We start from the raw sequence: 12,449 nt of genomic DNA, 5'->3' as shown, positions 1-12,449 counted from the left end.
GTGGTGATTAAGTAGCCTAAGCTGCAGAATTAATGAAATCCCCTGCTGACTTTGTACCCGCCATTGAAGTACTAAGCGTGGGAGTTTAAACATTTATTGTATATATTCTGCATTTTGTTATATTGACATGTTTTTTTTTTCACTCATTTGACTTGCCAGTATTGCCAGTATTAACGTTTCTACTTTGTTTTAGAAGTTTGAGCTTGATTTCTTTCTTTAGTTTAATCACAAGTAAATTCAGAGTAGTTGGGATAATTGTAATGATTTTCATAATGTAAATTGTATATTATTTTATAAGCCTACTTGAGTTCCCAGCATGCACTACGATCAGGATAATTTGTATACAAATAGCTGTTTATTGATTGCTTTTTACTTTTTATTTGCCCAGACATCTGTTTGTGGCTCTTTACGTTTTAATTTATTGGCTCATGCTGTTCAGATTATTTTGATTGGGTTTGTCAGAGAATAGCAAAAAAATTATTAGCAGATTTAGTAATTTTACTTCTGAACATTTTTTCTGTAGTATTGTTTAGATTATTTATTTATTTATTTAGCTTGATGATATTTTAGCATCACTGAGTTGTTTTTTTTTCAGATTTAATTAAATTTTTAAAATATTTTTTATTTATTTATAATTATTTATTATTCTAAATATATCCGTATAGCTTTTATTTCAGTTTTATCCAACACTGTACATCAGGTTAAACTAAATAAAAACGAGAAATAAAATACGTTTATATATATATATATATATATATATATATATATATATATATATATAATAAAACTGACAAAAAACATTATATATATATATATATATATATATATATATATATATAAATGAGAAATAAAATATGGTTTATAAATGTGTGTATGTATATATATATATATATATATATATATATATATATATATATATATATATATATATATATATATATATATATATATATATATATATATATATATGTATTTATATATGTGTGTATATATATGTATATATATATATATATATATATTAAATGTTTTGTCAGTTTTATTTTATTTCAAGTAACACAAACGTTTAATGGTCAAATGTTGTTTTTGACCCCACTGACCCTCACTAACACACACAAAAATGTCTTGTTTGCAACAACGTAAGGATTAGTAAATTATGACAGCCTCTTTATTCTTGGGTGAACTATCTCTTTAAGAATTACACTTGAGCTTACATTAACCCTCCACTTGGTGGCGCCAAATGATTAGATCATTCAAAAGTGGATTCGCAAGAAAATGCTTGCAGATGTTTACTGACAAGCTGCTAAGGGTGATATTCATTCAGCTCCTCAGATGTTATTGGTAGCAATAAGATGAAAACCACTGATTTGGTTTGGCTGGAAAAAAAAGTGTACCTTTCATCAAAAAGATGCAGTGTGCCATTCAGGACAGACGGTTGTGATTCAGTGTAAAGATACTTTAGCAATCACTTCACATAAAATCATTTGTGTACTTTATGAATCACATGTTGCTTTGTGAAATATACAAATGTAAAGCAAGGGTTTATTCGATATTTTCTCTCATTTGTGCTTTTAAACAAGCTCAGTTACTGTCTCTGTTTCCACCACTAACACCTAACAGTAGAAGAGTGAAACGGTACCCACAGGAGCAATTTCCATGAGCCTCTCAGTTCTGAAAGAGCATGGAAACAGTGAGAAGAAGAGAGAGCGAGAGTAATCACAGGCCAGACTGCATGGGAACAAAGCCTTTAATCTGAGAAAATAGATGGTTTGTTCAGACAGGCCGCAAAAATTGTTTCTTTTCGTTTATTCAACTAAAGTCTGTTTAGTTGTTTGTTGTCTGATTCTGCAAAAACCACATGAAATGCATGCATAGTTTGACATCCGAACTGAGGGATGCATTTCTGATTGAATGCCTTCTTAAGTCAGATTTCCAGTAGTTTGCTTCGTTAACAGGAACATCTACATATAGAAATGGACTTCACTGCATATTGAATGGTGAATGAGTGCTTATCTTTGTCTGATATGTGTAGTATCTATCTATCTATCTATCTATCTATCTATCTATCTATCTATCTATCTATCTATCTATCTATCTATCTATCTATCTATCTATCTATCTATCTATCTATCTATCTATCTATCTATCTCTATAATTATATCTTTCTATTAAGTTTTAAAACTTGTCTTGACAAACCTTTATTTAAAAATTACAGTAATGTGAATTTATTTGAGTTCAAATTTGAAATGTAGTTTTGCTTTTTCTTTGCTTCACATAGTAAATTAGAATGTAAAGGCATTCTCAACACAGTTCTGAATGGCTTGCAACCCTTTTCCCAGGATTTTATACCTGGATTTCCTAAGTTTATAAAATGGATTTCCTATTTGATAGATTAATTGAATTAATAAAACATCTATATTTTAATTTTAAAGTACTTAAGGCTATACGCTAGACCTCTGCAGTGTTTTAGCTTACAGAATACCAAGTTTTATGCCAAGCCGTGTGTGTCCCTGAGTCTGCTCTGACTTCATGTCTGCAAAAGATGTTGAAATTTGTTCCATGAATGCAAATGATATAGAAGAAAAAGGAGCCTGACTTGAGTAATGCGTATGAAGTGTTATGCTGTAAAGTGAGAGAAGTGTCAACGTAGGAATTACCTGTAAATAACCTGTAAGTGGAAAATGTGGGAAAGACCACATGAGTTGATGCTTACGCATTTGCCTGCAGTTGTAGACATGAGTGCTTTTATGGAGCAGAATGCCATAAAATGATGAGAGAAGAAAATCTTTAATCTTTTGAAGGGGTTGTTTTTTTTTTTCTTTCTCTGGGGGACGCTGTCACTTACTATCTAAGCGTGTCCTGCCTCACTGCGCTGGACAAGGTAATTATATGCCCCATTTTCAAGCAAGCTGGAGCTGGGGCGGGTTGCCAGATCCTTCTATGATAAGAAGTCTCAGTTACCCCAACCAGCTGTCAGAGGTCCAAAACCTTGCCTGCTTCCAATTGAGATTAGCACAGGCTTTTACTAGTAATTAATTAGCCTGCCTGTGAAAACACCACTGATTGAAAGGCACTTGTTATTCTAAAGAGCAAGATAGAACTGTTTTTTGAGCTGCATGCTTGCAAATAAAAAAGTCACTTTTTTATATTTGAATGTAACAAAAACATATGGTTTCCATTGCATACTTACCAATTCAAACAGTGCACAAAGCCAATAACTATTATCTAATGAAAGCTCATAGAAGATTCATTTTTAGTCCTGGGGTGCAGAATGGAAGCGCCGCATGCATTATACTGCAAATATGCATTTTTACAGATAATAAAGTTTTGCAGTGCAGTTGTAATTACCTTTAATATTAAGGCATTTTTAGTTTTTAAAGCAGTGTGTAGAGGATTACATTTGTAAAAAAAATTTACACTTAGGAATGCGTTTACCCTCTTAATTCTAAAGATTCCAAAAGAGGGATTTCACAGTGATGCCAAGCATTTTGGTTCCCCAAAAAAATCATTATTCGCATGTGAAGAATATTTTAATAAGCTGAATAACCTTTTTCCACTACAAAAGAAAAAAAAAAAAAAAACCTTTTGTGGAATGGAAAAGTTCCATGGATGTTAAAGATATTCATAGAACCTTATTATTTTTAAGACAGTAGTTGCATACTTTTATTTGGAGTGAAACTTTAATTAGTGTCCTCTTTTTCAGACTATTTATTTTTCTAAGAATTGTGAGATCACAAGAAGAAGTCACTATTTTATTTTATTTTATTTTTGTTTTTGTCTCCATAAGGAGAAATTTGTCTTGAGAATTCAAGAGAGCAGATAAAAAAAATATATATATATATATATAAAATAAATAAAATAAAAATCACAAATCACAAAAAAAAAACAATATTAATATTCCATTTTCATACACTAAATACATTTCACAATACCCACACATAACCCAAAACCCTATTTCCTATTATCCAATAATGTATTGAATTTATACCTATTACCTATTTAATTTACAAGTTGGTGCCCAATACCTCCTACCTGAGGGCATCAGCTCATACTCCTTATGAAGAATATGGCTTGGATTTTATTTTATTTTATTCCATGGCAAAAACAGGCCTCCTTAAATTTCTTCAAAATTGTCAAACATCATCTTATTCTCTCTTGTGTGGTGTTTTCACTTAATGTCAGAGGTGCATTAAAACTGATGGACCACATGACTGTTTTGTTCAGTTAGTCACCAAGAGTGTAGTTTTTACCTTTTATTTGGCTTAGTTCCTCAAAAATCACCTTTTTTTTACAGCCCACTGGAGTCAGAACCCAAGACTCCATAGAGGAAAGATATGGGATGATATTAGACTCAAAATGATTAATAGATGCACGCACAATTATCCATGTACTACATAAATTTTATGCATATATCTTACTAACCACAAACAAATGTCTTTCGATTTGAGTCTGTGGAATTCGGGATTAAATGATTGTGCAGCGATTTGAACAAATACAGACATGTTTGCCGATAAAAATGTTCTGATGTGCATTAATGTATCATAAATTGCTCATGCAAAAAGGAATCCGTGCATTTGTGGATCAGGTGACACGCGTGCATTTATTGACATCTTGTTCGCATTAATCTTGTTTGGTTCATTTGGATTTTGAGACTTCATTTTTGCAGTTTGCAGCGTTTCACGACGCCCATCCAACAACTACCAATGCACAAGGCCCAGTGCAATTCATTAATGTGTACACGATTTGAAAAATGTGCAGCATTTTGTTTGCGGATTCCTTTTTGCATGAGCAATTTATGATATATTGCAGATCAGAAAATTTTTATCGGCAAACATGTCTGTATTTGTTCAAATCGCTGCACAATCATTTAATCCCGAATTCCACAGACTCAAATCGAAAGGCATTTGTTTGTGGTTAGTAAGATACATGCATAAAATGTATGCAGTATATGGATAATTGTGCATGCATCTATTAATCATTTTGACTTTATTATCATCCCATAGAAAGAGGCCGAACGGTTTAACCTACACTACATAAATATAAACGTTGCAAATAGAAATGAATAGCAGGTGTTATTTTGACGAATCCACGGTCTATATTTTAAAGCTTTTGCTAAACCATTCAGAATGCGGTCTATGTGTTTTGGCTCTCAAAATAAAGTGAATGACATCAGGTGAAACTCCAGATTTTACTGTTGTTTTTTTTACTTGTCTTCATATCAGTTTCTTTCATAGTTCGCCACTACCAGGTCTATGTTTGTCTTACTTTTATTTTGCATGTGCTCTACATTTCTCCTCCAACACTTCTAAACTGCTTGTGAGTCACTGTCATCCCAAGACCACAAACATCTGAGGCTGAAACCGCAAAACAGCTAAAGGAAATACTTACACTGCTGGTTTTGGTGCTGTTCTACTAAATTACAAATTTATAAATATTACAGGCTTTGTAAATGCAGATGGTGAGTCACTCAGTTCTCTTCTCAGAAAACACCTTTCAACAGTATTTGCAAATAAATTTGTAATTTTTAGAAATCTGTTGAAATCATTAATACTATACAAGTTGGATTGTATGTAAAAATATATATTTTTTATATTAATTCTCATAATTTAATACTGAACCATAGCATCCATATGCCAATATATCTTAATGCAAAAACATGCAATACACAAACTGTTGAACAATCATCAAGAAGTCAATTTAATGTTGTTCTGAAAAATGTCCCTTGTGCATTCATAAGTGAAATACTTAGTTATGTTCCATGGTGTCATTTAACCTACACTCACCAGGACAGCTAAAAATATTTAGTTAATCTGTCCTATAATTCTTCAAATCCCTCAGGACAGGTTTTTCACAAACTGTTCCAACATGGAAATGAAATTCCAGACATAATATATGCCTTACAGATCCTGCAATAAATAATAGATTTATTTATCAACCTGTTTTAGTCAGCTTGGCCTTTAAATGTCATTTTAATTATATTTTTCTTCAGTTCATTACTTGGTCTGAGAGACAATATTTAACTTGGAGGGAAGCTGCCTGGATATAAAGATCATAGAATTAATTTATTAATCAATCATCATTTAGAACTCTCAGTTATTATTAAAATAATATTTGCATCAGCAGAAATTTTGATTTTTTAGATAAAAATGTTTTTGTTTGCATGATAATTCAATGTGCTTCACAGATACAAAGTGTGCTTTTTTAACTATGAGAGTCTATGAGAGTAACTTAAACTATATTTGAAATTGAAAGGACAGTTTTCCATCTCATATGTAATATTGTTTTTGATTACATTCGGGATTAAATTGCATTTTACACATTTCTGGAATAAAACAACTAACTCTTGCTGTTTCACTAAACACTGAAACAAAATTAGTTATGGTGGAAAATACATTACAATTTAATTTGTGCAAAAATGTATTTAATTTATTTGCACATAATAATTGGTTTGTTTACGTTTGAAAATAAAATAAAATTTTCATATTTTAAGCTTTAGACCAAGGTGATACAGTGCATTTGATAGCATTAAAAAATAGTAAAAATAAATGATGAAGGCACATTAAAAAGTGTTCAAGACAGTTTTATGTAACCTTCATATAACAAAGAGAAAATTTTCCTTTTCTTTTTCTGTTGTATGAATAAGCTGGCCTCATAATAGCGGACATAAAAGTGCCCATACCTGAAACACCCAACCACAAATTTTTGAGGCAATGCAAGAAAAAAGCATAAAAGAAGCATTAAAACATCTAGAATGAATAAGAATGTAACACAACATTGTATTTTGTATTATATTTCTTGTTTAACACATTAAAAACACATTTCCTCAGTGAATTGGCATAATGTTTCTTAAACCCATTGTTATTATAAAGCATATGGAATTACATTCTGAATTCAAATGTGTCAGACACTTTAGTCTTCCTTCATTTTGTGAAGGCATTCACCCATAGCAGTACCATAATAGTGGGAGTGCAAAATCAGCAGAAGTGAGAGTCAGTGCCATTATTATGTACCAGAGAGTCAGATGACATCGTGATGAGCAGCTAAAAGCAGTCACAGTACGTTGTCTATCTGTCAAGCTGTGCTTCCAATCTTCAAAGTGTGGAAGCCATATTGTGGAAGACAACAAAAGACCATTGCAGATTTGTATTTACGGTGTGTCATTTTTGACCCAGCATTATATATTTTGTTGAAAAGAGAGACAAATTCATTGAGAAATGATATTACAAACCACATAAAGAGAAGCATAACAACAGAAATAGTTTTTTTTTTATTAAAACGGTAAAACTTCCAGCTTTTTCAGTCATTTACAGCATTGTATTTGAGTAAACCATCATATAACAGTTTATCATCTTTCTTCTATCACAAAAAAAAGACTTACAAAAGCCTCGTTGTGTTTCTAAATAAGACCAGCATTTGCTGCAGTGTTTTTCCTGATATTTGTTTGTGAATACTGGAGGTCAGATGCAAGGGCATTTTGTTTTCCAGCGGATTTGGTTCAACAATGCAAAAGTAATCACTACCTTGCGTGAGCTTGTTACCGCCAATGTTAGACATCCAGATTTAGAACTCAAATCTCAGCAGAACCCAAGCCAATTAAAAGCATAAATCCCTCGTGCCACTGCTGAGTCTGGTTTTATGACTGAAAATCTGCATTGAACTGTGTACTGATGCATTAATGTTGTTTTTTAATGGTAGTCGAGTCACCAAATGACATACACTGCTATGGTGTGATCAAATATTACGTAGTTGTTTGTGGAAAAGACTACAGTCTAACCAAAAGGAGAACAGTTTTAATATAAAGAGGTTCTTGACATGATAATTTGCTCCTTAAATGAATCGTAATCACAGAGAAGAAGCATATTTGAAACATCAAACTTCATGTAATATCATGCTCAAACTATAATTAGTTTTTAAATGAGTTCATATCTTGGCTATAAACATAATTGAATCCTCTAAATACAGTTCAAAGTTCAACTAATGTAACCTAGCAACTAAATAAGTGCTTGAACAACTGCATGTTGGTTTCATTTGAGGTGTTAAGACCAGATCTGAAACAGTGGGCACCAAACATTGGTTGTCATGTGAAAGAGCACTCAAACATTTAGTCATAAGTGACTCCATATCCTGTTCAGAGTTCTCAGCGAGCCTTGTTCACTATTAATTTTATACAATTTGTTTATTTATATGCAAAGAAAATGTACAACAGGTGTGCATAAGCATATGTAATTTGCATAAATCTTTGCTAAAGCAAAGTGTGTTATTCTCAAAATCAGTGAAAACAATAAACAGCTGTACTTTGGCCTAGACCAGGGCTGTCCAAATTCGGTCCTGGAGGGCCAGTGTCCTGCAGAGTTTAGCTCCAACTTGCCTCAACACACCTGCATGGAAGCTTCTAGAATGCCTAGTAAGAGCTTGATTAGCTGCTTCAGGTGTGTTTAATTAGTGTTGGAGCTAAACTCTGCAGGACACCGGCCCTTCAGGACCGAGTTTGGACAGCCCTGGCCTAGACTATAAGTGATTGTGTTTCATACCTCTCATTGCCATGCCAGTTATGTATACATCTGCATGGGTTGTATTTTGTCATGCATTTTTATTTTATTTATTGTTACTCAGCCATAATTATTAGTATAATCAAATCCATCATGATGTTTACCATCAAACCATTGCTTCTGGCTAAAATGCATGTCCACTATCCATAATAATGGCTTTCTCCAGTGGAAATGTCATCTTACCTGAATCAGGAGAGAAATCACACAGATCAAGCAATGTTTACAAGCTAAACAATTCTAATTAAACAAATATGTTGCTGGATTTTGATTTGAGAGGACAACAGGAGACTGACTTTTTCACTGGAGGAAGCATTATTATGGACCGGTATTTTGGACAGAAGCGACAGTTTAAAGGAAAACCCCCTTAAAGATGGATTTGTTTCTTACAAACAAGCAGCTTTTCACTTCACAAGACATTAAGTAATGGACTGGAGTCATGTGCATTACTTGTGGATTATTACATTTTTATCAGCTGTTTGGACTCTCATTCTGACGGCACCCATTCACTACAGTGAGCAAATTCTCCAAATTTGTTCCAATGAAGAAACATTGTTTTTGGTCATTTAGTTACTTTAATGCATATTTGTACATAAGTAAAGTGATAAATGTTACACACACACACACACATCTGTACACCTGACTTCTGTAAAACGTGAAACAAAACTTTCTCTCAGCTGGAGAACTTTGAGTCACAGAGGTAAAAATGAGTCTCTCTCACTGTTAAAACCGAGCTCTGGCTTGCATTGTTTTTTTTCATACTGTACACCATCTTGAAAATCACTTTTCTTTTGCTTTGAATGAGCATAACTGTGCTCACTTTTCCTCAGGAATGCTCTTCTAACAGTTGAGTGCTGGATAATAAACGGGCTCATATATCCGTATTCACCCATCAGGTGGTCATCATGAGGATTCTTTTGGAGCAGAGCAGCGTGACTGATCTAGTGCGCAGACATTATCAGGTAATTCTGTAATCGCCAAGCTAAATATAAACTATTTTAGTCTACATTGTGTTCTGTAGAAGAAAGAAAGTCAGCTTTGGAACAACATGGGGCTAAGTGAATGATGACAGAATTTTCATTTTGGGTCAACTATTGCTTTAACACCAAAAAATGGCACTCTTCAACTTTAAAGCAAAATATTAAATTGGATTGGAACATTTTGTCTGTCGTGATTGACAGCTTTGGCAAAGGAATACATTTTTTCCTTAATTTTCTTCAGGAGCACAAAACATATTTAGGATTCTTGGTTGCTGCTGGAATGTGAGCCACTGTTTTGTTCCTCTGTTTCCCTCTGTCTCCCCTCAAGCCTTAATCTTTGCAATGTTTTTATTTTCATTTGTCTTTTTCCCCTCTTGCTCTTTGAGGGCAATACCTGTTGGCCAGCATTTATGCTGTGGTTTATCTGAACTCCTGCGCCTTCTATTTTCCTTGCCAGAAATGGTAAATCGTGCTTTCGTTCACCTCCTGGAGGTATGAAATTCAGTCAGATTCCTCCGTGTCACAAAAGGTTTTGTGTCTTGCTGAAACTTAACGAAGTGCAAGTGTGTTGAGAAGCGTATCTCCCCAGTAACGGAGGGTGGGTGATGGTTGTTTTAAAGTTTAGGTATTTTTTTCCCTCTCAGCTAGAAACAATTCTTTCCATTTCAGACTTTAGATCTGTGCCTGGGCCAAAACCATGTTGCCATTTCACGTAATCCAGGCGGAGTTCAGACCTTTAAGCCTAGACCAAAATGCTCAGGTTGTCTCATTATACCATGCTTTTACTCTAAATGTGATGCTTGCTCCAAGGCATATATTGGATGCAGCTTGATTCGAGCCTGTCCAGATGATGGTGGACCACCCAGGGCTGTGCTGAGTGGACACTGCTGGTAGCATGGGTGGCTTATTGGGTAAATTCCCTGGTTTCGCCAACAGCCAGATACCATTGAAATCCATGTTTTGGTTCGAGGTTGGAGAACGCCAGGCTGTTACTCAGACAGAAGCGGAAATACCCCTTGTAATTTAGAGCCCAGCAGATGAGAAAGAGAGACCTTGTTCAAGGTTGGGAGGATTATCACTGAAGTACAGTAACCCAATGTGCTGTTAGCACAGACTTTGCAGACGTGCTTATTTAATCGGCTTGTGATGTCCATGAAAAGCTGCAATGTCAGCCAAACCTATATTTCTGTGCATGGTTATTTTGGATTGGATTGTGTTACATGTTAAGTGAACTGTCTTTTTAATTCATATCTCTCTATATGTAACTGGAAACAGGAACATAACAGAACTAGAACAAAACCCAAAACAGAACATGACATATTTCAAATAAATGACATGCTTTTAAAGTTCCTAAAGTATTAAAAAAGATTAAGCATCTGTTTTCGGCAATAATAGTTGGAAATATTTCTTGAGCAGCAAATCAGCATGTTAGAATGATCTCTGAAGAGTCATGTGACACTAAAGTTTGGAAAAATTGATGCTGAAAATTCAGCTTTTCCATTACAGAAATAAATATATATTTTTTTAATATAATAAAACAGAAAAGGTTATTTTAAAGTGTAATAATATTTTATAATAATGCAGGCTTGGTGACCATAAGAGAGTGCAGCTCAGACAAAAACATACATCCATATATTTGCTTTGTCACATGTTAAATATTTCAGGAATATTAAAAAAGCGGTATAGCAGTCACAGTGCGGTACAATAAACACATCACACAAACTGTTCTTTCTTTCTTTCTTTCTTTCTTTCTTTCTTTCTTTCTTTCTTTCTTTCTTTCTTTCTTTCTTTGTCTCTGTCTGCATTCTTTTTCTTGCTTTTATGCCAGTCTTGATTTAGATTACTGGGCTTTTGTCTCAGGGCAAACTTTAAAGATAATTTAAAACAATTGGACCTAGTAAATTTTGGCTTTAGGGGATGACTCTGTAAATGTCAAGACATGGGCTGTAACTCACACAGATTTCTGGAGAGAGTTTGATGGAGAATATGACGCTTAGAATGGAGTTTTTTTTTTCACAGTTTCTGTCCATATTACTAATGGTGTCTTGGAGATGCTTTTGTGGTCTATAAATGACAAGAAGATATATTCAGAGGATTGCAAATGAATAAAATGGAGTTCATTAAAATGCAAAAGTCCATTATTTTACTATTATTTCATTTTAGCCTGTGTAAGGGTGTCGTACAAGTACTCAAAACATAATCTTTTGGCAGTATGACTGATTTGAAGATATTATTTTATATTTATACATCATACATTGCCATTTACCTCATCCTCTTTGGCCGTTTGACCATTAAAATTCTTTTTTTTGTTTTTTTAAACACAACAGCCACAATAACAGCTTTGCATTATTTTAATAGGTGCACAAAACAGTGTGAAAAGACTTGTTTAGTGTGAAATCTTGTTAAAATATAAAGTTCAACCTTGGTACTAGCAAACGGTACTACATAGCACAAGGTCTTTCCATGCAATTTCACTTGACCTCTGAGAAACCAGAAATAGCTAAACATTTTCAACTTCTTTTGACAACCTTCTATTTATTTAATTAGGTTTGTATGTTGATTTATGCTTCTGCTGATAGCCAGGGCCACAGAGAAATAATCTGACTCTGGGTTGTATTTATGCATCCAAGATTAACATACCAGCTATTTGGGTTTTTACAGTAGTGCAGCTGGCCTTGAAGGTATATTTTTCTTTATTTGTCAGTCAAAGTCAAAGCAACTGAATGGATATTAAGGGAGATGTAATCATGAAACAGTATTTGCTACCCATTTTGTTCTCCATTACATACTTAAAAAAATCCCTGCCAGCCTTCCATTGGTGAGACAAACAGATAGTCCCACCCACAAACCAATGTCAGTGTGTACACTTTTCAGGAAATCAACCTGCAAATGCTTTAAAGTTGACTCTACATATGAAATTAGGATA

Source organism: Barbus barbus, assembly GCF_936440315.1.
Source record: "Barbus barbus genome assembly, chromosome: 23".
NCBI lineage: Eukaryota > Metazoa > Chordata > Actinopteri > Cypriniformes > Cyprinidae > Barbus > Barbus barbus.
Note: the sequence above shows the minus strand (reverse complement) of the source record.